General features: G+C 36.7%; 1 protein-coding gene across 1 annotated transcript in view; it reads left to right on the forward strand.

Moving 5' to 3' along the window:
• The first annotated feature begins 3767 nt into the window (after positions 1 to 3767).
• Positions 3768 to 26930, forward strand: part of LOC131692447 (ankyrin repeat and BTB/POZ domain-containing protein 2) — a 277153-nt gene continuing 253990 nt past the window's right edge. The window contains exon 1 of the mRNA XM_058979500.1: positions 3768 to 5852. The gene's annotated coding sequence lies outside the window, so the exon portion shown is untranslated. The remainder of the gene's footprint in view (positions 5853 to 26930) is intronic.

Here is a 26930-nt window from a genome sequence, read left to right on the forward strand (position 1 = left end):
AATGCGCAATCAACGATACTGGATTCTCTCCAGTTTGATGAAGTGTATGTTCGCAGCGGAGCGGAAACAGAAACACCCGTACTCCATCACCGACAATATCGTTGTTTGGTATAACCTGATCAGGTCTCTTGGGTGAGCACCCCACCATGTTCCAGTTATTGTTCGGAGAAAATTGATCCTTTGTTGGCATTTCTGTTTCAGATACCTAATGTGACATCCCCAGGTACCTTTAGAGTCGAACCAGATCCCGAGATATTTAAATGTGAAAACCTGGTTGATCTTTGCACCCATTAATAGAAGCTGGAGTTGCGCCGGCTCACGCTTCCTAGAAAAAGCAACCAACTCAGTTTTCTCCGTGGAGAACTCAATACCCAGCTGAAGAGCCCAAGCAGACAAATTGTCCAAGGTATTTTGTAATGGTCCTTGCAAGTCGGCAGCTTTGGGCCCTGTAACAGAGACCACGCCGTCGTCTGCAAGTTGCCTTAGCGTGCATGAATTGGCAAGACAATCGTCAATGTCATTCACGTAGAAATTGTAGAGGAGGGGACTTAGACATGAGCCCTGGGGAAGACCCATGTAGCTAAATCGCGATGTTGTTGAATCGCCATGCGAAAAGTGCATGTGCTTTTCAGACAACAGGTTTAGCAAAAAGTTATTTAAAATTGGCGAAAGACCATGCTGGTGCAGCTTCTCTGACAGAATGTTGATAGAAACTGAGTCAAAAGCCCCCTTAATATCCAAGAAGACTGATGCCATCTGCTCTTTGTTAGCATAGGCCATTTGGATTTCTGTAGAAAGCAACGCAAGGCAATCGTTCGTCCCTTTGCCTTTACGGAAGCCAAATTGTGTATCTGACAGTAAGCCATTTGCTTCAACCCAATTGTCGAGGCGAAACAAAATCATTTTCTCGAACAACTTCCGAATACAGGACAGTATTGCAATCGGCCGATACGAGTTGTGGTCGGAGGCTGGTTTTCCTGGTTTTTGGATGGCGATGACCTTCACTTGCCTCCAGTCATGAGGGACAATGTTACCCTCAAGAAACTTGTTAAATAAATTCAACAAGCGCCTTTTGCAGTGTCAGGTAGATTCTTCAGCAAGTTGAATTTGATTCTGTCTAACCCTGGGGCGTTATTGTTGCATGATAAGAGAGTAAGTGAGAACTCCACCATCGAAAACGGTGTTTCGTTCGCGGTATCGTGAGGAGACGCGGCGCGGCACGTTTTCTGTACCGGGACAGAGTCCGGACAGATCTTCTTGGCGAAAGCGAATATCCAACGGTTTGAATATTCCACGTTCTCGTTGGTACTATTACGGTTACGCATACGTCGAGCCGTACCCCAAAGAGTGCTCATCGCTGTTTCTCTCGTTAACCCGTCGACGAACCGGCGCCAATAACTGCGTTTTTTGGCTTTCATTAGACTCTTCATTCGCCTTTCTAACGACGCGTACTGTAGATAGCTAGTGGGTAACCCGTCTTCCCGGAAGGCCTTATATGCAGTGGACTTTTCCGCGTACAGCTCTGAGCACTCTTTATCCCACCACAGGGTGGAAGACCGTCCATGGGTATTCGCGCTGGGTGCTGGTTTAGTCTGAGCTTGATTCGCACTGTCGAGAATCAAGCCAGCCAAAAACCTGTACTCTTCCTCCGGAGGAAGTTGGATTAATGTTGATCTATTATCAGCATGAAGACAGCCCCATACCGTACCGTGCGAGTTAAAGTCTCCCAGAACTAGCCGCGGTGCCGGTAAGGATTCCATGATATTACAAAGCGTTCGGTGCCCTACCGAGGCTCTAGGATGAATGTAGATGGAAGCTATGCAAAGGTCTTTACCTTTAATTAGAACTTGACAAGCGACAATTTCAATGCCTGGTGTCGAAAGGAGGTTAGTTCGGTTGAAAGAATAGCACTTTTTGATCCCCAAAAGTACTCCTCCATAAGGGTTTTCTCGATCCAGACGGATTATATTAAAGTCGTGGAAGATCAGATTTATATAGGAAGTTAACCAAGTTTCACATAATGCGAAAGCATCACATTTTAAACTGTTTAGTAAGAATTTGAAGGAATCTATTTTCGGGAGGATACTTCTGCAATTCCACTGTAGGACAGTGATCGAATCAGTGACCTCGTTTAATGACTTAGCCATCGAAGGATACGATCGCTGCAAGGAGGGGCCATTTAGCAGTCAACTGTTTCAAAAATGTTTGCACCATAGGCAGAAAATGTATCAGAATGCTTTTAAGAGGATCAGTAACATTGAAAGCTGTGAAAATTAAGTCCACTATGTCATACTATTTTTATTGCTATTCTATGAATACCAGAATTTTTCGCCAATCGTCTGTCCATCCAATTTTACTTTCAGGTAAAAAATGCGGGCCCTAAATAGGACCCGGGCCCCAGGGCAATTGCCCTGGTTGACCCCCTCCCCTCTCATTGGGCCTGTGCAGGGATACCTCCGGAGGACGTTTTGTTCCGCAGGTAAGACAAAAATTGCTTAGGGTCATCCTTCATGCTGAACTCAGTTCGGGTGAATGTAATAGACATTTCCACAATCTAAATTGAACGTAACCAGGTATTGAATCATAGTTTGGATAAATGAGAAAGGCGAAATGTAAAACCCCACCTCAACGAATAGTTTGTACAAATAGGGTAAATATTTCAAAGCGCCGTTATTTCTATTCCTACAGCGAGGATGGAACGTAAAATGACCTCAGGGCAATATGCGCGCTTGGAATCAACATTATATCTATTGATTTCAAAGGTGGCAAGATTCGGCGATATTGAAAAAGAATATGTGGCTTTCTTCGAAGTTGAATTTTGACTCTGGCCGGTTCAATCCCATCAGGAATATTGAATCTACCGCTCACAATCAAGAAATTCTAAACAGGACAATGTTACTGCGTAGTATTGTACCTCACGACTACGTGGTCCAAAAACTCGTTAACCATATTTGACATCGAAATTTACTGTTCACATTTTCGGACTATATCGCGATCTAGGTGTCTGCCATATGCTGATCGGAAGAATTCGAAACGTTAAACCCAATTTGTCATGTACGATCAAATGGTGTTTTGACCACTACTTCTTGGCATATGCATTTCCAATTTCGGCTAGCTCAGTTCGAAACAAAACACTTCATTTCTAGTAGATTGGGCATTCTTTAGCTTTAGAACTATGAGAAGAAAACTCCAAATAAAATAATATATGGACGTTCAATCGTGGCTATGAAATGTATCAATAGGCAAATAAGTGGTTTGATCTCAAAAATTTCACCTTGGCTACGCTATTATCGAGATTTTTGAACATTACCGGTGCTTGAACGCTTCTGGTGCTGTTCTCTGAATATCATCACCTTGGTAGCACCCTGTGTGTCTCAGGCGCTACTATTTTGCATTGAATTCGAACGAAATCTTTCGAGCAAAAAGCTACCGCCTTGAAACGTACATGGATCACGGAAAGTTGGATAGAAGAAACTGGACCCCAATGAGTAAGTCTGTGTGTGAATGTCAGAGAGAGTGAGTAAATGGTTAACCCAAACAAAACTTGTCTTTTCAAAGTGCCTACAGAATGATGGCGCGGCAAAAGAAAATCGAAACCGCGCTCGCTCTCCCATTCTCTTTGGTTCAGCTGGAATGGAAAACCGTCTCGCGGTGGATATGCTATAACCAACCGAAGACGTGGCGCGGTGTTCGATGCTGCAGCGGACATGGTTGGACACCGAATCTACGCTACTCTCCGGCGCAGTCTGTTCTGTTGAGTCGTGCTGTGAACTCGCGTATGTGAGTCTGCTGCAGGAAAGATTGTTTTTTGTTTCTCGGTTATTTGTGAGCTTCGATCCGACCAGCGGTGACCAAGAATCTTTGGGGTGTTGACGGATCAACACCACCTCCGAAGACAGGGTCCAGAGCGTCAGGAAAAAGCAAGAGCACATTTTAATGATGGTGCAAGTACAGGAGGTGTTGCCTGTTTTGCGCAAGGGATTCTGCTGGAACCTGTGTTCCGGCTGTGTGTAGTGAAGTGAGTGAATGCGCGCTGCGCGGTGAAAAATAATGATAATTTTTGTACAACTCACTGTTGGAATGTGAGCAGTTTTTGTGTGTCCTTTTTATTTTTTTAATGAATAATTTTGTTTTGGCCCGGTAATGATGTTTTTTATGTGGTACCGAGGACCGAGTCGTTCGAGTGAGGAGTTTTTGAATGGTGAAAAATGAGTTCATGAAAAAGTGCGCTGACGAAAAGGTTACAGGAAGAGCAAGCATCACAAGCCCATTTTTTGTGCCAAATAAATTCTTCAGTGATGCTTGATGATGATAACGATAATGGTGACAAAAGGGAATAACAATAAAATTTATTTTCCAAGAGATAAAGTCAAGAAGAAATACCAGGCATACAATGTGGAAAGAGTTCGTTATTGGCAGTGAAAACATTTTTTGACCCGCAAAAGTTGGAACGAAGAAGGAATGTTCAATGTACTTGGATGTACTTAGCGCGAAAAAGATAAGACGAGCAAGAAACGAGTGTAATACATGGCAGCGATGTAATAATGAATGCATACAATCGGCTGAGAAGCAAAACGAAAACTGAAGAGAGTGGGTACTGAGGAAACGAGTTTAACAAGTGATAAATGTACTAATTGTTTGAATTAATCTTCAATTAAGCATCGCATATGGGGCACTTAATATCACTGATGTAGCCTATTTTCATTTTATGCTTGAATCGGGTCAACGCTTACCGGTGGAAACTCATTAACTGCAATCTAGCTGACATTTAGTACCGAGTACGGTTACATTAGTGCATGCATAGACTCACAGGGTGGGAACCGGGAATCCAATACATAATTGACGACAATAGGTAACAATAGAAACTCGACCCAGAAGGGAAGGCAGTGCGAAGTGATTTCTACGACCGAGGGAAAAAACAACGAACTCAGCGGGAATTCTTGGCGGAGATTCATTATAACCAAACACTATATCGCGGGGAACCAATATCCAATCTGCACCGAGACCAAACCAAGCAGCAGTGCTTTTTTGTCCAACTTCGAATCTACCTAGCCCGGGGACCGAGAGGAGTGATCGTGTGCCAATTGTGTGCTTTCATTCAGTGGAACGGTATTTGCGGTTTACCAGTTACCACTATCCAGCAAATTCAGTGGGCCACAAAACGGCAGCAGTACAATCATCGCAAGACAATCTCTTTAGGACTCAACAAGTGGCACAACCCCGTGTCGTAATTCAGCACGCAGCATCCCATAGTTGCAACAGATCAGACTCATTGCTTGTGGCAAATCTTGGCCCGCTTCGAAGTTACATCAAATCGGTTTGAGACCCGCAGTGCGAGTGGGATAGACTGGAAGACGGAGCGCAAGGTGATTACATAAAAAGGCATCTCTCGTGAGGTTTAGTTGGAACTAGCTACGAAGAAGATCAAAACAATTTACAACTCTGCAGCTTCAAAAGACCGACAAACTGAGAGGCATTCTTCTAGAGTCAAGTCCCACACAGAGATTTTTGTTTTATACACCCATCGAGTGTTTGTTGCTGTTGCTATTGTTGGTGTTGTTGTTTTTTTCTGGGCTCCCTTTTTCCAATTCGAACGATTGCTATTTCATTTGTGTTTGTGAACCTAAGATCGAATCGAAGTTCCAAGCAAGAGAACCATTCCTAAAGAGGAATCTGAAAAACTGGTGACCAAGCGAAAAGGGAGGAAGCAACGAACGACCAAGGGGTAGGGCCCACGAGGCGAAAGGAATTCGGTTGTAACGCAGCGGGAAACCTGATTTTCGCTGGCTGCGAAGAGCGCGGTGAAAGAGTGATACTGGCACATACGGTCGCCACCATCGGCACGAGAAGAGGTAAGTGCCCTCCTTCAGGTTTGATTTTTTTTTCGGCCCGTTCGTCGTTAGTGAGGTCGTTCAAGTCTCTGCTGGTTGACTTTTTTTCTGTTTGCAGCATATTTTTCATGTTTTTTTGTTAAATGCCTTCCGTGTCAAATTTGAAAGGATATGTCTTTCGCTTGATGGCTGGGGAAGCATTTGGGTTATTATATCAGTTCTAAATGATCGGAAAATGAATGGTTTTATTTCAGTTCATGTTGCGGTTCAGGGCACCATCCCGGGATGTTATGATTTAGGATTGCGTATATGTATTGTGGTAGATCAGTATGTAATTATATCTTCGGAAACTATCGAAATGGTTACAGTCACTTATGTATTGTACTCGTGAGCACTTCGGCATGCTTAAATGAATTCATGATTTTTGTGATATAAAAATACACCTTGAACAGAAACTCTTTATTGGGAACGTAATCAATTTGGTGCAATTTTTCGGTAGATGTTGTTTCATGAAGAATTTGAAACTATGAATTATATTTCTGATTACCAAAAACTTTATATATGAATATGAGTAAGAGCCATGCAAGGTCAAAAATAAAACTTGCGAATAACCTGTCATGAATTCTGGAATATTTAATTCGGGACCGAACCTTATCAAAAGAATAGCAATGTTGCGGGACTTAGTAGTTCAATATTAATTTTTCAAAAAGCCTAATAGAGTTTTGTAAACAAACTTGATTCGCTCATTCACTGCAGATTAAAATTTTATGAAAAAATACACATTAAACCACACCTTTTCCCTTCGTAGAAGCAATTTCTAATATTTTTGCGTTGAAATCAAAGCAAATTAAGACAAATCAACAAAACAAAAGTTTGATGAATATGAAAAAAGATAAGATGATTTAGAAACATTTGGAGAAGATCAAAACAAAATTTCAAATAATTGGACAACAAACAGCAGTGGTGCTAGAAAAAATGAATATTTTATCAATCGTCAGAGCATCAAACGGTTTCAGCTTAATAACTTTTTTCTCAAGCATCAGATCATTTCGTGGTTTTCGCGAATTTGTTTCTTTGTTCAATTTCACAGTTTCAAAGTCACATAACAGTTTATTTTTAGGAAGCAATGGGAGACTCCTGGAGGAATTGTTTTGTGAAAGTTCATTTTCCCATACAAAATCCCATGTAAACTTCAAACAGCGGGCGAAAAAATTGTTTCAGGGATCGAGCTAATAATTTGCACAGTTGTTCTAGGACCCAAATGGTACCGAAAAAGTTGCTCGGAGCTGGAATGTAATTATTGTCCCGCCCTAGTGTCTAGCCTACTAGTAATCGTGACCCGGCTCAAAAATCTTTGGTTAATACACTGGGTTCCGTGAAATTGTTACCGTGTAAATATTAAGAACATGCACAAATTTCGTTAACTGTATATTGAAAGTCTAAACGAATTTTAGGATTTTGTGAACTTTTTCACGCGCATAAATGATGAATCATGTTTAATATACTTGGAATCATAACCAATTCACTAGGCTTTACGGAAAAAATGAACAGTCATTCAACACACGATTTTTGTTCAAAGTGTTGTTTTCTTGACGTAAAGATGTGATTGATCCAGAATGTATAGCACTTTATTCACGAATTTGGAAGCAATTTTTTCCGTCCGTGGTCTTCAACATAGCAACACCCGAAGCGAAGTGAATAATCGGAAAGTGAGTGAACTGATATCGTGGTAGTTTGTCTTGCTTAGGTTAAAGTAAACATTGAAAATTCTTGAGTTTGCGAATTGTCTGCACGGGAAAATGCTCCAGCAGTGCGCCGCCGGTGTACCGTTCGGCGTCGGAGTATGTTCAAAATTTCCGGCGGTGGGTCGTAACAATACAAAATAATTGCATTGTTAGAACAAAATTTAAAAGATCTCGAGAACTACTACATTTCAGAAATTTTTTGTTATTAGCATTTTGATTTGAAATGGCGTTTAGAAACATATTCAAAAAACCTATTTTAATCCACCTAGCGGTGCAATTGTGCCTTTCTCAATCATGAATCACGAGAATGTGTGCGTTGTTTATATTCATTAAAAACTTTTAAATGCATATATTTTATTATTATACATCACATGACAACTATATACAGGAAAATAAATCATTATTCGAGTTCTAAAATTTTGAAAAATAAACAACAGCCACGGTAATATTGAACTGAAAAAAGGTGCGAAATCGGCAAAGTCCCAAAAAGTCGATTTTTATAAAAAAAAAATTTTCGAGATAACATAAAATCTCGACGTTTCATGCATTTTAAAGACGTTTGGCAGCGATCCGTACGAAATTTTATAGACATCTATGGGGATAATATAGCTATCATTTGGGACAAAGTTTGTGAAAATCGGCTCTACCATTTCCGGGAAACTGATGTGAGTTCGTAAATTTTGAAAGGTGGCCGCTTTTCCCGGGCACTTTCGGAACCGTCTATGGTGGTCAATGTAGTCAACGAAAGTTTGGTTGGCCGTCGGTGACCTAGAACAGCAAATTTAAGTTGTTTGAGAGACATTTTAGCGAAATTTTTACCTTTTTTGCTTTCATCGGAGTATCGGTTTGAATCACAATTTGCTATGTGATCGCACACCACAACCTGTAACTCCGGAACCGGAAGTCGGATAGGGATGAAATTAAATAGCCATTTACGGGGACGCAATACCTTTCATTTGAGGCCAAGTTTAGTCGAATCGGTTTAGCCATCTCCGAGAAACCGATGTGACTGTTATTCTGAATTTAGATAATTCCGCCGAGGCTTCCGGAACCGATGATGGTGGCCAAATAGACTTTGAATAGATGTTAGTGACCTAATACTACAAATCGAAGCAGTTGTGGTCATATATTGGAAAATTTTTCATCTTTATACATTCATTGCAGAATTTATTAAAATCGACATTTTCTGCGTGTTCGAACTCATCACCCTATAATTCCGGAACCGGAAGTCGGATCCATTAGAAATTCAATAGCAGCTTATGGGAACGTTGCACTTTTCATTTGAGACTAAGTTTGTCAAAATCGGTTCAGCCATCTCTGAGAAAAATGAATGACATTTTTGGTCACATACACACACACATACGCACATACACAGACATACATACATACACACATACATACACACACAGACATTTGCCGAACTCGACGAACTGAATCGAATGGTATATGTCACTCGGCCCTCCGGACCTCCGTTAAAAAGTCGGTTTTCAGAGCAATTGCAATACCTTTCTATTGAGAAAGGCAAAAAAGATTGAATTGATGACTGTAAAGAGTATGAATAATTAAAATATGTCAAAAGTTGTTGTTAGGATAACTTTTTCATTGAAAGCTTCTCCATGATCCAAATACACTAAAAAAAATTCTGCTACGTCTTTAAACGCTAAACATTTGATAAAATATAAAAAATGATATTTTGCAATTTAAATTTTTAACATAAATGTTTGTCATTTTTCACACAACATTTTTTTCAGTGTATACATTTTTCGTACAGAAGTTCATTTCCTGCAAATCGTTCTCAGATAGTTTTGCTGTTTAAAATACAGTAAGCGACAAATATGTTTTGAACGTGATGCACGCAGAAACGTCTACGCCCGTTTGAAAAATTTCTCTTGAGGCAAAACAATCTTATTGACTATGGAAAATGTTTAGTCTTCCATGCCGGTGAAATATGTACAGTTTCATTGGAATCTTAAATGGTCGGTCACGATTTTAAAGATTTTCGGACGGATTTTCGTGGAATTGCTTATGAAATATCATACTTTGTAGTATACATGACCAAAAAATACAAATATCATTTTTTTTTATTTTTGACAATATTAACTTAAAACAGTTTATTTTTATTAAAAAGTAAATTTATGTATAACATTTAAATGACAGAAGCTAGAAGTTTAGTGTATTAAGACAAGCCGTTCTCCTTCAAAATAACTGAAAGTTTTTATAAAGTCATCTTAGTGGAAACCAAAACTGCAAAACTTAAAACTTTCGCAAAATAAGGTATTTTAAAGAAATACATTATTTTTGGTAAATTTCTTGCAAAATGAAATATCTTGTACAATAAAGCTCCGGTGTTTTCGGCAAACTTTTTTGAAATTTTGGATTTCTGCAATTTACTGAAAATTTCAGATTTGACTGAATTTAGCACTCACTATTTACAATAATAGAAATGCCTTGGAAAGTGCAAAATTTCATAGCTAGAGCGAAACTATATCTTTTATATTGTCCACCGTGAAAGTAATTTAAGCATATTTTCAAGTGTAAATTCATGTAAAAAAAATTTCATGGACAGAAGTGGGCCTCTAATTCTCTAATAATTCACATACATGAATGTAGATCTGGGGGTTTTCTGGTTCGCTAATTAGGGGCTAGTTGGCGGTGTTTTCAGTTGTAATTTTGTACCGCTTTGATGTAGGTAGATCTTGCAAAATAGAACACGTGACATGAAAGAGCAGACTGTTGGCAACATTTCTGAATTTTATTAAGATGTTTGATGAATTATCCTCCTTTTAGAGACAAATTTATGTGACGCGGGAAACCCGTCAACTTACCCCGGCCTCGGGGTAAGTTGGCGATTTGTATGGATACGACAAAAACTAAGCAATCAAATGGAGCTTCAATTACTTCCAGGGTTCTTTTGGATGTGCTGAATGTCTTTTCAAGAAAACTGTATATTAACGGACATTTGCTATTATATTTCAGTCTCAATACCCCGGTATTTTGACTTTGACACGTACTCCATATTCAAAAGCAAATTTTCGAAATTCTTCAGGCGATTGTCCGAAGTAACTGTCTCCTGCATTGACGAGATACACAAAAAAACTCCTTGGAGTGAATTTAAGAAAAAAAAAATTAACCATTCATGACCATGTTGTGTGTGGACAACAACGTTTTTAAACAGCTATAACTTTTGATTGAGGCGAGATTTGCTCACAAAAACAAGTAAGGCTCATTAATGTGATTATTGCCTTTAATTTGAGTATTAACAGTTACAAGGATCAGCTCTAGAACTGAAGTTATTGCAATCAGAGCTGCAAATTTTCAACAGCTTGTTTTGAACTTGAAGGAGGAAAAAATCTCAAATCATGCCCTACTATGTTCAACTCGCAGTTGTTCGTTTCCATTATTCATTCAAACAGCCGACCTGCTCAATCTTTTCCATTCATTTTCAATTTCATTGACATTGTGAATATCTCTTTACTGGGGTATTGACTAGGTTTTTCCAACAAAACTACTCTGAACATAGTTCTTACTGTCCATGTAAGCTTGAAAACGCAAAACATGTTGATATTTAACCTAAACTGGCCTCTACAGAGCAGATGACAGCTTTGGTTGGTGAATGAAAAAGCATCAATTTGAAATGAAGACGTACGATTCAGTTATGAAAATCCCGCCAAATTGAAAGTGAATGATTGAGGGAGGCTTTGAGTTTGAATCATGGTTGGGTTTGATTGAACTGAAAGTTGGCATTTGAAAATGAAAATTTGCACCACTGATTGCAATTAGTCTGATTGGATTCCGATGGGGCAGTGCTGCCAGGGACAGTTTACGTTGACGACGGAAAATGATTTTTTCATATATCTTCGTTATGGTGTAATATTATTGAAAACTGATAAAACTTACCAATTTAGACTGTAGTTGGCTACGTTTTCCACGTAATTGGACTATTGTAATTATTCTAGGAGACTTGCTTTGAGCATTAGAAGGTAAAAATTGACCAGCTTCTAGCACTGCCATGGAAGTACCTATCTTTATGAAAATAGGCTTTTCGTATTTCTTTACTCCACCGTTTTCAAGGAAAAATAGTTTTGAAACCCTACATGCACTAGAAAAAAGTTGGGCATGAAAGGGTTAATGACTATTTTTGCATTGTCAATAGTACCGCAAACTTGCCACGCATACAGCCCCGCCAACTTACCCCAACCGCATATTTTATTAAAAAAAAACCATTTAAAGCATGACTTTGTATGTGGATGGATACAATATCTATACGGATACTGAAAGCTCTTTTCACAGAATAAATTGATAATCACCCTAAATAACACAAAGTATTTAAAAATTTGGGAAAATTACTTGGTATGCTCGAAAACATAATATCGCCTACAACTTCTACAAAACAAAACGTTTTGCTACAAAAACACATTGGATAATGGGTTTCACATAACTTGAGATACACAAGAAGAGGCAGCGCTATATGACTAATAGAAATGAAGAAAAAGGGATTTCAACTCACCCCAACCGCCAACTATCCCCGGGCTCCCCTACACTAGTTTACAAATTTTGGGCTGATTGCATAAAGTTAAGAAAAAAGGTGTTTGCTAAGACAATTTCGGATAGCTGAACACGAAAATCATATCCATTTCTTTTTGCAAGGAATCGTTTTCGAGATTTTTTGAAAAACGTGTTTTTGAGTATTTTTTGCAGTTATTAATATCTCAGGAACAACGATTAACACAATCGACTCACACTCGAAAGGTATTGATGTGTCCAATACAAAAAAGTATGTTTGGTTAGAATATCAACAATTTTGGGTTAAGAGCAGCCGATGTAAACAAAGTATTTTTTTGTAAAATGACTCATTTTTAGTTGATTTTGCATAAAAAAATAAATTTTGCATAAAAATGTTATTAAGTACCAAGCGAAAATCTCCTTTGGTCTTAAATAAGATTATAGTAGTATTCAAGAAAATTGAAGTTGCGAGAAAAAGTGTTTTCTAGATTAGTTTTGGGTCGCTGAACACAAAAATCATACCTATCAAAGATATCCGATTTTTTTTTTCGAAAAACGTTTTTTTGCTGACTTTTTTTGTTTTTACTCTAAATTTTTATCACAGAAAAATTAATTTTTCAAATTCACAGAATCCAATCGAGATAAGCTAAGACGAAATGTGTTTTCTAAGTCAATTTCGGGTCGCTGAATGCGAAAACAATTTTTTCAAAGAGCACGGTTTTTAGTTATTTGTCAATATCTCGTTCAGAAAGGATCCGATCGAAACAAACTCACAGTATTAAGTGTGGTATTAATTTGCCCTTTCCGAAAATGTATAACATGTGTAGATCAAATGTACATTTATTATAATTACAAAGCGACCAAAGTAAAATAAGTCTAATTTTCGACCTTTTTAAAAAATGCATATTTCTAGTTAATTTTTTATAACAAATCAAGGACAGAGGAAATTGCGATTGACAATCCTTTTACGTAAATTTTAAACCAATGGTCACAAAAATCGGATGAAAAATGTAGATAATATGAAGCACTGAGTGAAAATTTTAACTATGATTCGTAAATGAGCTTTGGACTCCCAGGTCGGTATGCGTATCGTGTTTGGTGAAAGATTCCATCATAACATTGCAGCAATTGAAAACCGATATGAGAGCTTCTGGGACGAAGGTATGATGGATAATTATTGCTGGATGCAAATTCGAGAAGACTCCATCCAACACAAACAAATGCATCCCAAAGACATAAGAAGGCTAAATTGTTAAGGTTAGTATACAAACCTATAATTCCTGCTAAATTTGCGTACTGGACCACTGTGCATTGGGGTACCGATTTTTTTAAAATAAATTTGGTTCACAAGTACACCGTGACGGTAATCATCTGTCCTGCTTTCGGTTAAATTAGTTAGTGACCAGTTGGTTAACATTCCGATGGTAATCAAATCTAAATTGATTTGAGGCTTGTATTTGGCACAAAGCTATAAATGACATTTATTACGTTTAACCACTGCAATTGGTTCAAATACCTTTGGCACATATTTTACGGAATTATTACACCGTAAAACATGTTCATTTTTCAAAGCAACGAGTCACTGGTCTCATTCTTGGTCGCTCTCATCATCACATCATTAGGCTCATTTTACAGGTGTTTCAACTTAATGGCTTTGGCATTCAGCTAGGTTCAGTAGCGTTAGATTCCGAACAATCCAGGTTAATTGAAGATGTGAAAATCCCATCACCACGAACTGCCAACTAAGGAAGGGAAGGCTCAACCATAGATTTCTCCCATATTATTCCGAACCTTTCCCGGTCAAGCTGTCGTCGATGGCAATTGTGGTGCTAATGACTTTCAGCTGACGACCGATCGTCAGGAACTGTTTTATAGACCGCTAGATTGAACATTTTTGATGCATGATGCACATATCCCGGAATACGATCACTCATCCATTCGTACTTTACAGACTTCTGATAGTAGATTTGCATAATTGTAAAATTGTGTAACAATTAACATAGCGTTTAGCTTGAATGAAAGCCGTTCAACTGGCTTCGGGTCTAGACTCATCTCCATTGCTGTACCGCTTGTCGCTACTGTCTAATGGAGCTGAAACCATGTCGGTGCTAACTAGTTAAGGTGGCTTCGGCCCGGTACGTTCAGCTGGAGAACGAGTTTGTGTGTAGTGTTGTGAAAAACAAGTGTGCTGTTCAAAGCAAAAAAGACATTTTTTTCCTCTCATTCAGTTACTCACTGGTCAACTTCAGGCCAGTTTCACTTCCCGTAATCGATCGCTAAGTAAGAAGCTGTAATCTGGAGTGGGTAAGCGTGAACAAAAAAATTGTATTCTTGCAGGATTGTCAATTTTTTGAAACCTCAGCTTTTTGGATTTTCTTTCTAGAAAGGTGCATAAATGTTGTACACACCAAAAAAGTATGAATTTTAACATTGACGTAATTGCAGGCTTGGAATAATTTAATAAACCGTAATTCACGAAATGACTAGAAATCAACGTATTCCGTTTAATTTTTCATGGAAAATATACTTTACATGCATAGTGCCAAAAAATTATACTTAAAAATATACGAAATAAACCCCTTAGAGGAAAAAAGTGCTTCATTTAGGTATTTCAAAGTCGAGTAAAATTACAATCAAACGTAAAACTATGTCATTTTTGAGGCTCGTATATGTCAGTGTCAGGAAACGTACATTTACACGATTTTTCTAGGTGTATATATTATACCGACTCAGTAGATTTTGGGCCGAGTTTTGTCAGTGCTTCAATATTAGCACAGCATGAATAACTTGAAAAAGGGAGGACAGGCTTAGAACGCTCAACGACTTACAACGATTCAAAGCTATTTCATTAAAGAATTATCAAGTAGAGGAGCCCGGGGCTAGTTTCTTGTTGGGGTAAGTCTTTATCTCCGCTGAGGAACTCCACGAAGATCCGTAAAATCGTGATCGACTAGTTAGATTCCGATGAAACTTCACACGTTTCACCGGCATGGAAGACTAAACATTATTTTGACTCAAGGAAAGCGAGTGAAGGTTTCTATAAGTAGCATTTTAGAAAAAAAAACATGGTTCGATTATCATATTTTACACCACAAAACTATCTGAGAACGAGTTATGAGTACTTCTGTACGAAAAATATATACACTGAAAAAATGTTGTGTTAGTTTTAAGAACATCAAAAATTTATGTTAAAAATTTAAATTGAAAAAACCCCATTTTTTATTTCTTTATATTTTGTCAACAAAAACTTAAAGAGAAAAGAAACTTTTTGAATGTGATTGCATGATGGAGAACTTTTCGATAAAATAGTTTTTCTAACGATATTTTTATACATGTTTTCATATTGACATACAAAACTATAATTTCGTTACAGAATATAATTCTAAATATCATTTAAAATCAAAATATATTTCACAAAACCGATAATTTTCTAGATATTTGGAATTTTGCTTCATCAAAAACAATTAATTCGTGTAATAATACCCTTTTCCAAAGTTTTCCTAACAACAACTCTTGACATTGTTCTATAATTCATGCAATTTGCAGTCAAAAATACAATCTTTTTTTGAATATGATGCCATTTTAAATGAAAATGCTGATAACAAAAATTTTCTGAAATGTAATAGGTCTCGAGATATTTTTAATTTACTTTATTACGTTATTTTCATAAGTTTTTCGCATTTCTCCATCAACAACAATAAGTTTTTCAAAAGGCCTATAACATATCCTGTAACTTTCCTTTTGACATCAAGGCGATATTGTATGCCATTTAAAAGCCACATTAAAACTACCACAATATGATTCATCTATAGAGTATGGTGGGGTAAAAGTGCGCGTGGGGCAAAAGTGCGCATTGGACTTTTAGAAGCACGTTAGAGCCAGACAACTCTGTATGGATTTAGTATAGCATTAAGTCAACTAATCGCACATATAAGCATGAAAGTTTTGAATATAGTGGCTTGAAATTAAGGGGGAAGGACCATTTTTCGCTACTTTGATGTAATTTTTTGAATTTTGGGAATCATAAATTGGCTGTTTGAATAAATCAGGATATATAAAACTACAGTACCCTAAAAATCTTCAACATATGGTTTGTTGCGAGATATATTTGATTTGATAAAAAAAATCAGTAATTTTCGTAACAGTTAATAGGTTAAAAAACTGACAGTGGGGTAAAAGTGTGCATAGCATATCCGCCCCAATAAAAAGACGTCAATGAAGCTTTTTATATAAAAATTAAACTAATTCTTCCATGATTTAATGAACCAGCATATTCAATAACTGCGAGCTCACCGGTCAAATTACGACTGATATGAGCGGTTTAGGAACGAAAGCATCAGCATCACTGGTTCCCGGGGAAAATATAGAGTGCCGAAAGCTCAGAGCATTTAAAAAATAATAAAAAAAACTATGAATATATAAATAAAGATGTATTTCCAATGTAAATAGCATATTCGCAAAAATTCTTGTAGTGATCCACCCAACTATGACAAATAATGATGTTACAAGGGATGACAGTTTGATCATGAACGGCATTGTCAAAAAGATGAAACAGCCAAGTTTTTTCGACATAATGGAACACTGAACAACATCCATCGTGGCAGAGGGAGGGGTACTTTTTAGTTATGAAGGAAGAGTAAGAAGGGATGGACATTGGACATCCTGAAATTGATTAGTTTAATTTATGGGCGGTAAGAAATCGGCTATTTAATCAGTGCGCACTCTTGCCCCGACCATGGGGCAAAAGTGGCATTTGAGTATTCATAAGAAAATAATTATTTCTCGGATTACAAGCAAAACCAAGAGATATCTAGTATTACGTTTTGAAGATGTGTGATGAGAGTATTAATTTGTGATCATGCCGATTTTCTAGTGCTTTTCTACCAATAGTAATTTTACGAAAACTGTTAGGTGCACACTTTTGCCCCAGCTTACTCTACAGTTTAATCATCAGACCTAAACGCTGATTTAACCTTTGTATATGCCCAAGAATAAGCTTTTCCGAAAGTACATTGTTTCATTTGCCGAAATCGTGTGATCTATTAATTACGCCTAAATCGTTAAATTTGGGTCAATGACGTCTTCGGAGGAATTTTTGGACATTACAAGCCTTTACATATGGTGTTGTTATTTAAATGATTAATCTCCTTAACCACTTGCGACGCAGTGGTACGTATACGTCCCACCTACTTCTTCTAGGTTTTTATTAGATTTCTAGTTAGGGTTGACATATAAATACGATTTCTTTCTTTTAATCTACTCTTAGGGCTGTAAGGAGTACAACTAACACAAAAAATCATGTGAATTTGTTAATTACTTATTAGTTATAAACAATTAAAACTCGATTTTTTTTAAAAATTAATTCGGCCGTGTCTGAACTAAAAGTCCTAAAGATCCAAAAAATTTTTTGCAAGTATCTCAAACATTGAACTAAATTAAAAAATTTGCTAAATTTTTCGTCACTTTTATTATGCTGGTCCATAAAAGATTCTGAGAGATATTTTGAATTTAACATTTGGACATCAGAAGCGGAATCAGCGACCCCGAAAACCCCCTTGTAAGACGTTTTAGGCTAATATAAAAACATGAAATTCAGCCAAGCACAGTCACCATATTGGATCCGCCATTTTGAATTTTACATTTTCGACGTCAGAATCAGCAACCCCAAAAACCTATATAAAGCTAAAAATAACAGTAATAACAATGAAAAAAAATTGCGTCGCGAAGGGTTAAAGTGAGAAGCCAACTTTCTTGCGGGTGCATGTATTGAAATTATTTCCTCGGCAATGTTGTAGAGCAGGCTTTTGCCAACAACTTTGCTGAAGACACAAAGTCTTTATCTTTAATATCTTCAACATTATTGCTGTTTGATTATTGTGGATGTTCTTTTTAAAGCCAACTCATTACTATAACTATTAAATATCATTCTGACAAGCTCGGTAAGTTCCGTAGAAAGGTTTGAATTAACAAAATGCACAACTTTCTATAGCACAACAAAGGCTTATCTCGTGTATTTTCAAAGTAATTTGGCAATTTTTGAAAAAGAAAGTATTTCAAATAGTGATTAGTTGTTGACGAGGAAGCGGCTTAGGTTACGTAAATAGTGTTTTGTCCATTCAAAAGTTAAAACTTTTTAGACTTTTGCTAATTTTACCAAAAAATACATAATAACTCCTAAGTCGCAAGAGATAGACCAATGATGTCTTCTGATAAGATATGTATATTGATTTACGATTTAAAAAAAGTTATGTTGAAAAAAATATTTCTAAGGAGTCATTCACAAACAATGGTCAATAACTACGCGTGTACTACACCCAAAACAAAAATCTCTTGCAATAATTGCAAGCGACAATCACTTGCAAATAATGTTAGCATCGCTTGCAATTTTGCAATTAAAGCCGCTTGCAATTGTTGCAAGCATATAAAATCACATCATCTCTCGCTATACGTACATACGTCTCTGCAACACAACTGTCAAAGGATTACCACCACATTCACGTGCCTATGCTGGTTGGTATAGCAACGCACGGCGAGTTTTTATTTTCCGTCTACTTTTTATTCATTCCTCACCAACATCATCAAACGCAGTATTGTGGTTTATTCATTGCACACGAGACGGCATCAAATGGCGGATGTGATGATTGTACGAGTTTTAACGTCCTGTTCTTATATGTAAGGGCAGATCAGTACTTGTAGTTAGCGCTATGATGCGCAAGGGCCTGAGTTCAAATCTGGTTGCGTGTTTTACTTTTTTCATTAATCGTGAAATCATCCAAGTGTTTATATATGACTTTTATCCACTTATTACTATCTGGTAGTATGATTAGGTGGATAATGAATTGCTTAGCGATCTGTTTGTGCGGGGTTCATTTTTCAATTCCAACAGTTTTTTCTAACGCATATTGGTCACCAATACACATACATCGCTAATACATAGGCAAAATTCGTTTTTTCGGTTTCTTGCATTACATGCAAGGAAGCTTCTTGCAATTTTCGCACATTACCAGAACACTTGCAATTTTCGCTCGTATTTATTGCATTAATGTAAGCGAATCTTACCGGGTACGTTTTGGGTGTATGAATAAAGATTTTTGGTCTTCAGTAAAGATGTTCGCAAGCACAAGTTCTTTAACATTTCTGAAGACTTCATCTTGTTTTTCATACTTTGAAAAAATCGTAGTGAATATGTCACTTCAATAGGGCTTAATCACTATAACCATTTAATCAAAATGAAGATCGTGGATCATCATAAAACGGGGGAGTAGGCGTAACGTATTGGTAAATTGCCTTGTACGCAGCGCACCTGAGTTCGAGTTCCGACCCCGCACATAGGGTTAGAAATTTTTCATAAGAGATTTTTCTAACCCGAAGAGGCGAATGACTTTAAGGTTAAATCCTTTATAATCGAAAAAAGATCATAAAACAGCCTAGAAGATATCATTGCAGTAGGCTTTACCATTTTCGTATGAATTACTTTTTGCACATTTTTGGCCAAAAACACACTGTGCAAAGGTTTAAAATTTTCTACCTACCTTCACCTAGACTTAGAATAAAAGGTGGACTAAAGTCAAAATTTAACCGTATCGGTTCAAATAGGACGGTTTTATGTTATTTCGGTACGCTAAATTCGTTTTTGATATTATAACATATTAAAAATAAACCTTTACTATTCATAAGGGTATCTCAAAAATATCTATTTTATCGACACTGTTATTAATTTTCGTGCACTAAATAGTTTTTAATATTAACATTTGTTAAAAAAACCTTCATTATATATAAGGGTGGCTCAAAAAATTATTTTGTTGTGAAGGTTCATAATTTTTTGATGACATTTTTGTACGCTTAACTAACTTTACTACTTTTAAGGGTGTCTCAAAAGAAAGTATTTTGTCTTTACGAGTTTAATGATTTTTTCAATAGTAATTAGAGAAGGAATTAAGAATTTATTTTCAATGTTTCAACGATTTAATTTACAGCTCATTACGGTGCTTCAGAAATGATTATTTCGTTTTTATGGATCAAATAAGATGTGTTCGAATAATTTTGGAACGTCAAATTCATTATTAGGTTAGGTACTTGTTATGAAAACTACAATTTCTTAAATTTTTAAAACAAAACTTTTGAGCAGTTTAGTGGAATGTTGAATTGGAATGTTTATGATCGCGGGCATTCACGGGCGTCATTGTTGTTATCGGGTTAGATGTTCGAATTCAATAAAAGTTTATGACAAACAGTTATCTACACATTAATTAATCCAACTAGTGACTTATTTTTTGTGATTTTACAATGTAATTTAATGACATGGATAATTTTTGTGAAGTAATGTAATGCATAAAATCAACCGTTTCTTCGAAATACGAAAATAACCGGATGTAGTTCTCATGACCGAATTTTGCAAAAAAAATACTTGAGTCATGCCCTTCAAAGAGCTGTCAAAAATTCATTTTACGTTCAAAACACCTAAATCTCGCAAAAATGTCTCTGATATCTTAGATGAAACGAGAACAATACTAGCGAGAATATTGTGAAACCTTCATATATATTCATAGTCCGCACTCGTCCCACTGTGCCTTGGCGAGCTATGATGCAAGTTGATAATTGGCTTAGAAATTCGTAAATCTTATAACAAAATTTTAAAATGTTTATGTCAAATTCCACAGCGCAACTTACAGAAAGGCTTTGACAGCTGATGCAGATTGAAAACAAGACAAATGAGATCATAATTCACCCAACAAACAATTTGGCTGGATAATGGCTTAAACATTACTTGCTCAACTTATTCTCGCTGATTAAAGGCTTGTTCAGCTTTCGTTGTTTGTTGGGCACTAAGTATCTAGGAACACAGAGGTGTACAATGTGATAAACTCAAAGAGGATTTGAGTTTTCTTCTTATATCCCAAATATCCCTCAGTAGTATAGCTTGAATCTGTCGCGTTTGCTCGAAATTTCGCTTGACGATTGCCCAATATTTTTCTATTGGGCGGAGCACTGGCCGACTAGACGTTGTTCGCGATATACCTCATTTTTCGTAATGGTCAAAACATAAAGGAGCAATTGTGTTGCTTGAGGGAAGGCAGCTGACGTTATTCCAGGCACTCTTGCACATAAGTTTCCTGGTTAATGGTACCGGATGCGATGTAAATGCTGCTCTTCAAACCACAGGAACAGATGGCCTGCCACACGCGATATTTCTTTGCTAACATCGATAGTTTAATATGTTTGAAAATCTCTGCCATCTTTCCTCCTTCAGTTGACGTATAATATTCCTGTCCAAGGAAACTGTTTAAAGTTTGCCGTGACGTAGATGTCGTCATCCTGTACCACGCAATCAAACTTCATCAGCATCTTCATGTACAGCTTCCGCTATCGTTATCTGGCAGACTTATTTTGCTTATCGTAACCAAATTGTTGACGATCTTCTTATAATTTGACTCATTTCATCCTGCTCATTTTAGCTCGATGCACGGTTGTAGACGACACTTCCAGTTTACTTACGACAGCTTGTGACAGTTTATTTGGCCGCATTCAACGATTTCGTGGCGGCGTGCAAGTAGTTTGGATTTTCGCGATGCGCGAGTAAAATTTTGCTCCGTTGCTCCTTTTGCTTCCATGCCATTTTCACAAGTAAAGAGAAAATGTCGAAATTAAACAGTGGAATGATGCTACATACACGTACATCTTTTAAATGTGCAATTTGGGATTGTAATACCCTTTGTTTATGTTCCATATGGCTTTTGAATTGAAATTCAAAACCATATGGAACAAATAGAATTCAAATATAATCTTTTTCTTATGCTTTATAGAATCCAATAGGACTTCGGACTTCGTCGCATAAAAATGTTTTGTCTTATCTACTGATTTACATAAATAAGCTTCGATCTTCCTGGGGAACAATTTAGGTTGAACCAAATTTTTGCATGAAGGGACAATATTTAACTTTTATCGCTAGGACTTTTATATTTCGACTTCATTTCTTCGGAAACTGACTGATCTTCTTGAATAATAGCTGGACAATAAATTCAACAGATGTCATATTATTTGTGTGTACGATGCAACGACTGGTCGTTTCTATTATATAGCCTGGGCTAGATTACTTCTATCAGCGATGAATAACTTCTACTTCTTTTTTATCTTTTTTATAAGTCCCATTATATATGATTGAAGTTCCTCAATTCTAACATGTTAGCACAGACATCTGATCTAAGATACTCCATCAACTCGTATCTCCCAATTAAACACCGGTTGTTGCCTTCAATCTCTTCTATCTGTGGATGCTACGACTGCACTCTTGGCCAGCTTGAAAAGTGAACAATGGCAGTCGTGCCCGTTAAAAATGCACTATGCAACATGTTCTTGACAATGAATAAAACCCAGCTAAAGGTTTTCCTTTTATGCCAATGAGGCTACGTCCATCTAATCATGGTCATCCTTATCCATAGATGCAGCGATCTACGTCCAAACAAGATGGATACGATAATGCGCCATATACCATCGACACGTCGCAAGCGGGAACGGAACATGCTCGAATGCAAATTTTTACCCAAAGATACTTTCCACGGGTTCGGATATGTACGGAGGGCCACCGTAGCTGGGGCCAGGCTATCTTTCGTGTTAGAATCAGTGCATTATTTGTCTGAACTGGTTTGTTTACTGGGTATTTGTCTGTTTTTGTTGTTTCTTTTCATGTTATACCACGGCGGAATAACGGACCGCTTTGCTGGAATCGGTACTAAAACAACCGGTCGCCATTGGTTGTGTGGTGCGAACTAGGTAAAACAAAAAAAAATCGACTCAACATATGTGAATTGCCTCCAGGGCATCAGCAGCAGTGGCGAGAAGATGGTTCCATGGTTGCTGTTGATAGGATTAACATAAGCAAGCACCGCCTCGACCGTCAGAGTGGTTTCCTTCTAATATTTGGCTTCCCAGATCGTTTCCATCAGCCTCGACAAACCCGCGTGATCGTTATTCATTAGACTGACAAAAACATTCACGCAGACATAGACTAGCATTCTTTTGGATTGTTAAACTGGGAATGAGGATGATATTTATATTGTCACTATTCAACACATGTGCTACCATTTTAGTACCGTTGATGGCAGCGGGACGAGTCCGTCGTGATTGCGGCTAAGCAACGGCGTAGCCAACGGGGGCTATAGGAATAAACCCTCGATTACCATACTACAATAATTTTACAAAATAAGATAACTTTTAAGGGGTCCGGGAAAATTGCGGTAATAAATTGACCTTTAGTTTGAATCCCAAAGATGTTCAAAAATTTTACACTAAATGCCTACATAAGTAAGAATCTGACTCAGGAGTCTGAAGATAAAAATAATCCTAAGATTTCATATCGTTTTGGGTTCACCAATGATAGGTAGTCTACAATCTATTCAACAAAAACATTGTTCCATTAAACATTGGGGCTTAATAATAAATATCAGCATTTCCTTCAAATGTTCTTAAATCTGTTGGAAAAGAAACGTGGTAATAAAAAAGAAAAAAAACCCGTAATTTCGAGAGATAATTGGTTGCGTTGAAACAGAATGTGAAATATCTGAAAACGAATATATTCCAACATATTTTTGTCAAGATCGTTTTGATTTAAAACGATAATTAATATCAAATTCTATAAAAAAATACATTTTTGTCTGCAAAATAGTATGAATTAATAAACCTATTTAAAGCTGTTGTTAATAAATCTTTTTCACTGATAGATTCTCCAAGAATCAATCTCATACAAAATATTTCCTTTTGGTTTAGGCTTTCGCTAATAAAAAATGAAGAATGATTTTTTGGTAATTTTATTATTTTAGCATTAATATCTGATTTTTTTAAACCGCAATTTTTTTTTGTGTGTATATTTTTGCAACGAATGATGTTGTAGGTCGAAATATTTATTTGTTAACGATTAGTACTAAGAGTAACATGCACAACGAAGGGTCAACGGGACTGAAACAATAAGTTTAAAATCATTCCATTGCACTCTCGTGCATTATATCTTTTCTCATTTTGCATTGCTATGTACCTACACAGACAAACCACTGATTGTAAAATATATAAAAAATCTGTTTAGACCCCATCAAATCGGTCGAAATATGTGTTTAGTTTTCTGGCACAATCAAGTTACGGTTCAATATGATCGTGTTCTCAAAATTCTTCTGCTATGAGCAATCCGTTCTTCTTAAGAAATACGAAGTGCAGCATTGCTTGTCCTGGTTGTTAAATTGTTAGGCCCTGAAATTCATTCTCAGAATGTTTTGCTGTACAAATGCCGGTTCCCAGATGACATTTTTTTGAAAATAGTGCACGTAAAAGCTCAAGCGCCCTTTTGAAAAATTGCTCTTGAAACAAAATTTTCTGATTGCCAGAAGGAGATTTATAGCGCTAGGAGATGTATTGTGCAATTGGTGGGTCGATTCCCTTGTAAGCAGCAGGCTCGATTCTCACCATAGTAAGAAGTCCTAGGATTTTTTCAATTCCGAATAAAGAGGAAATTACCTTAAGGTTAAAATATTTAGGATTCAAACAAAAAAAAATAAAGGCTGGTAATGTCAGGGGCATAACCAACGGGTTGACGTAGAACTATTCGTTGAAAATTTTGAGTTTTGGATTTAATTCCACTCTTTTTTTAATCAAAAAGGCAAGAGTTTTTTTAGTGGTTATCCTTCCGGAAGTCGCACTAGTGCACTGAGTGCACGCTGCTCTGAAAATCTAGGCGATTTGCCTTAGCGCACCAGCGGTTGCTCGTTCATTGGCTCATTTGCGCGACTTCCGGAGGGATATTAACCTTCCAGCAGTTGTGTTAGCGCACTGAGTGCGCTCAGTGAACCATTTGCGGAGCTTCCGGAGGATTAAAACAGGTTTGACAGGGGTGAAATATTATACTTCCAGTCAGAGTTTCAAATACAGTGGAGACCCGATTTTATCAGCACCCGATTTTATCAGTCCCCAATTTTATCTACTCCCGTTTTTATCAGCTTTTTGACCCGATTTTATCAGCTTCATATGAAAATTGAACCCCCCCCCCCCAAATATTTTGAGGAAATATGAAAAAAATGAATATGTTCAATAAAAATATGCCTAATATTTGAAATGTAATTCTTAAAGTTTTATTTGCAAAAGTTATCTTGTGAGAATGTTTCCTTGTAGTGAAAATTGGCGACAGACCTCGACACCTACCGGTTCGCTCGTTGTGGAGGAAAGCACAGTGGGACGAGCCCGGACTTAAGTCCATATATGAATGTTATGCGATAATCTCGTTAGTATTTTTCTCCTATCAGCTAAGCCTTCGGAGACTTTTTTGCGAGATTTCAAGTGATTTGAACGTAAAATGAATTTATGGCAGCTTTTTAAGGGCATAATTCTAGTGTTTTTTGCATAATTTGACTATAGGAACTACATCCGGTTATTTTCGTTTTTCAAAGAAATGGTTGATTTTATGCATTGCATTACTTCACCAAAATTATCCGTGTGATAAAATTACATCGTAAAATCGCCAAAAATAAGTCACTAGTCGGTTTAGTTAGTGTTTAGATAACTGTTTGTCATGATTTTTTATGGAATTCGAACTTCTAATGCGATAACAACAACGACGCCCGTGAATGCCCGCGATCACACTATACTCAATCGAAAGCTTTTAATTTTCTCTTTAAAATGAGTATAAGCTAGTTTTGCGAAAACTTGCGATAAGCAATCAAAATTTAAAAAAACTGTGAATGGAGACGCATGGTTATTACTGATATTGAATTTAAATAATCACTTTATAGCTATAATAATGACACGAATACATGCACAGCTTTCAAATAACATTGAGAGCATGATCTACAAGGGTTTTACTAGTGATCAAGAGTAACGAGCCGAGTGGGAAGTATGTTTTTTTAGATGGCAGAGGTATTGATAATGTTTGGAAATCAGTAAATATTTTCAACCATCAGAAATAGATTATAAAATGTTTCTGGAACTATTTCTTGCTAACTTACGCAATAACTGTCAAATAGAGTGAACACAGTTGAGTTCTAGTCATTTGATGAGACTATTTTGATCCGAATTTGCATAGCACTGATATAGCTTAAGGGTATGCGATGTTATCCAAATAAAATAACACCATTTTTAAATGAACCATATACAAGAAAAAAGGGTTTTGGATTTATTTTAATTAAAGATATCAAATAAGCAATCTACATACCTTAAAACACACCTACGAAAAAAAATCGTTAACCATCTTGTTGATTAGTGAATGTAATTAAACATTCCACTAAGACGCTCAAAATGTTTGTTTTGAAAATGATAGAAAATGTTACCCACTAATGAATTAAATGTTTCAAAATTAGTCGAACACATCTTAGTTGATCCGTAAAAACAAAATAGTCATTTCTGAAGCCCCATAATGAGATGTCAACTAATTCGTTTCAATATGGAAAATAAATTCCAAAATTACTATTGAAAAAAATCATTATAAAAAAAAAAATACTTACTTTTGAGCCACTCTAATAAGTAGTAAAGTTAATTTCTATTTTTACAATTGAAATGGAAATTCAACGCACAAAAACTTCTTTAAAAAATGTTTAATGTTTGAACCTTCACAAATACATATTTTTTTGAGCCACCCTAACGTATAATGAAAAAATTGTTTACATGTGTTAATATCAAAAACGATTTAGCACACGAAAATGAATATACACAAATTTTAAGAGCGATTACTAAAAAAAAAATTTTTGAGACACCCTAATGAATAGTAAACGCTTATTTTTGAATTGTTTTAATATCAAAAACGAATTAAGCGTACCAAAATTACATAAAATCGTCCTATTTGAACCGATTCGGCAAAGTTTGGACTTTAGTCTACCTT

The sequence above is a fragment of the Topomyia yanbarensis genome, chromosome 3 (genome assembly GCF_030247195.1).
Source record: "Topomyia yanbarensis strain Yona2022 chromosome 3, ASM3024719v1, whole genome shotgun sequence".
Classification (NCBI taxonomy): Eukaryota; Metazoa; Arthropoda; class Insecta; order Diptera; family Culicidae; genus Topomyia; species Topomyia yanbarensis.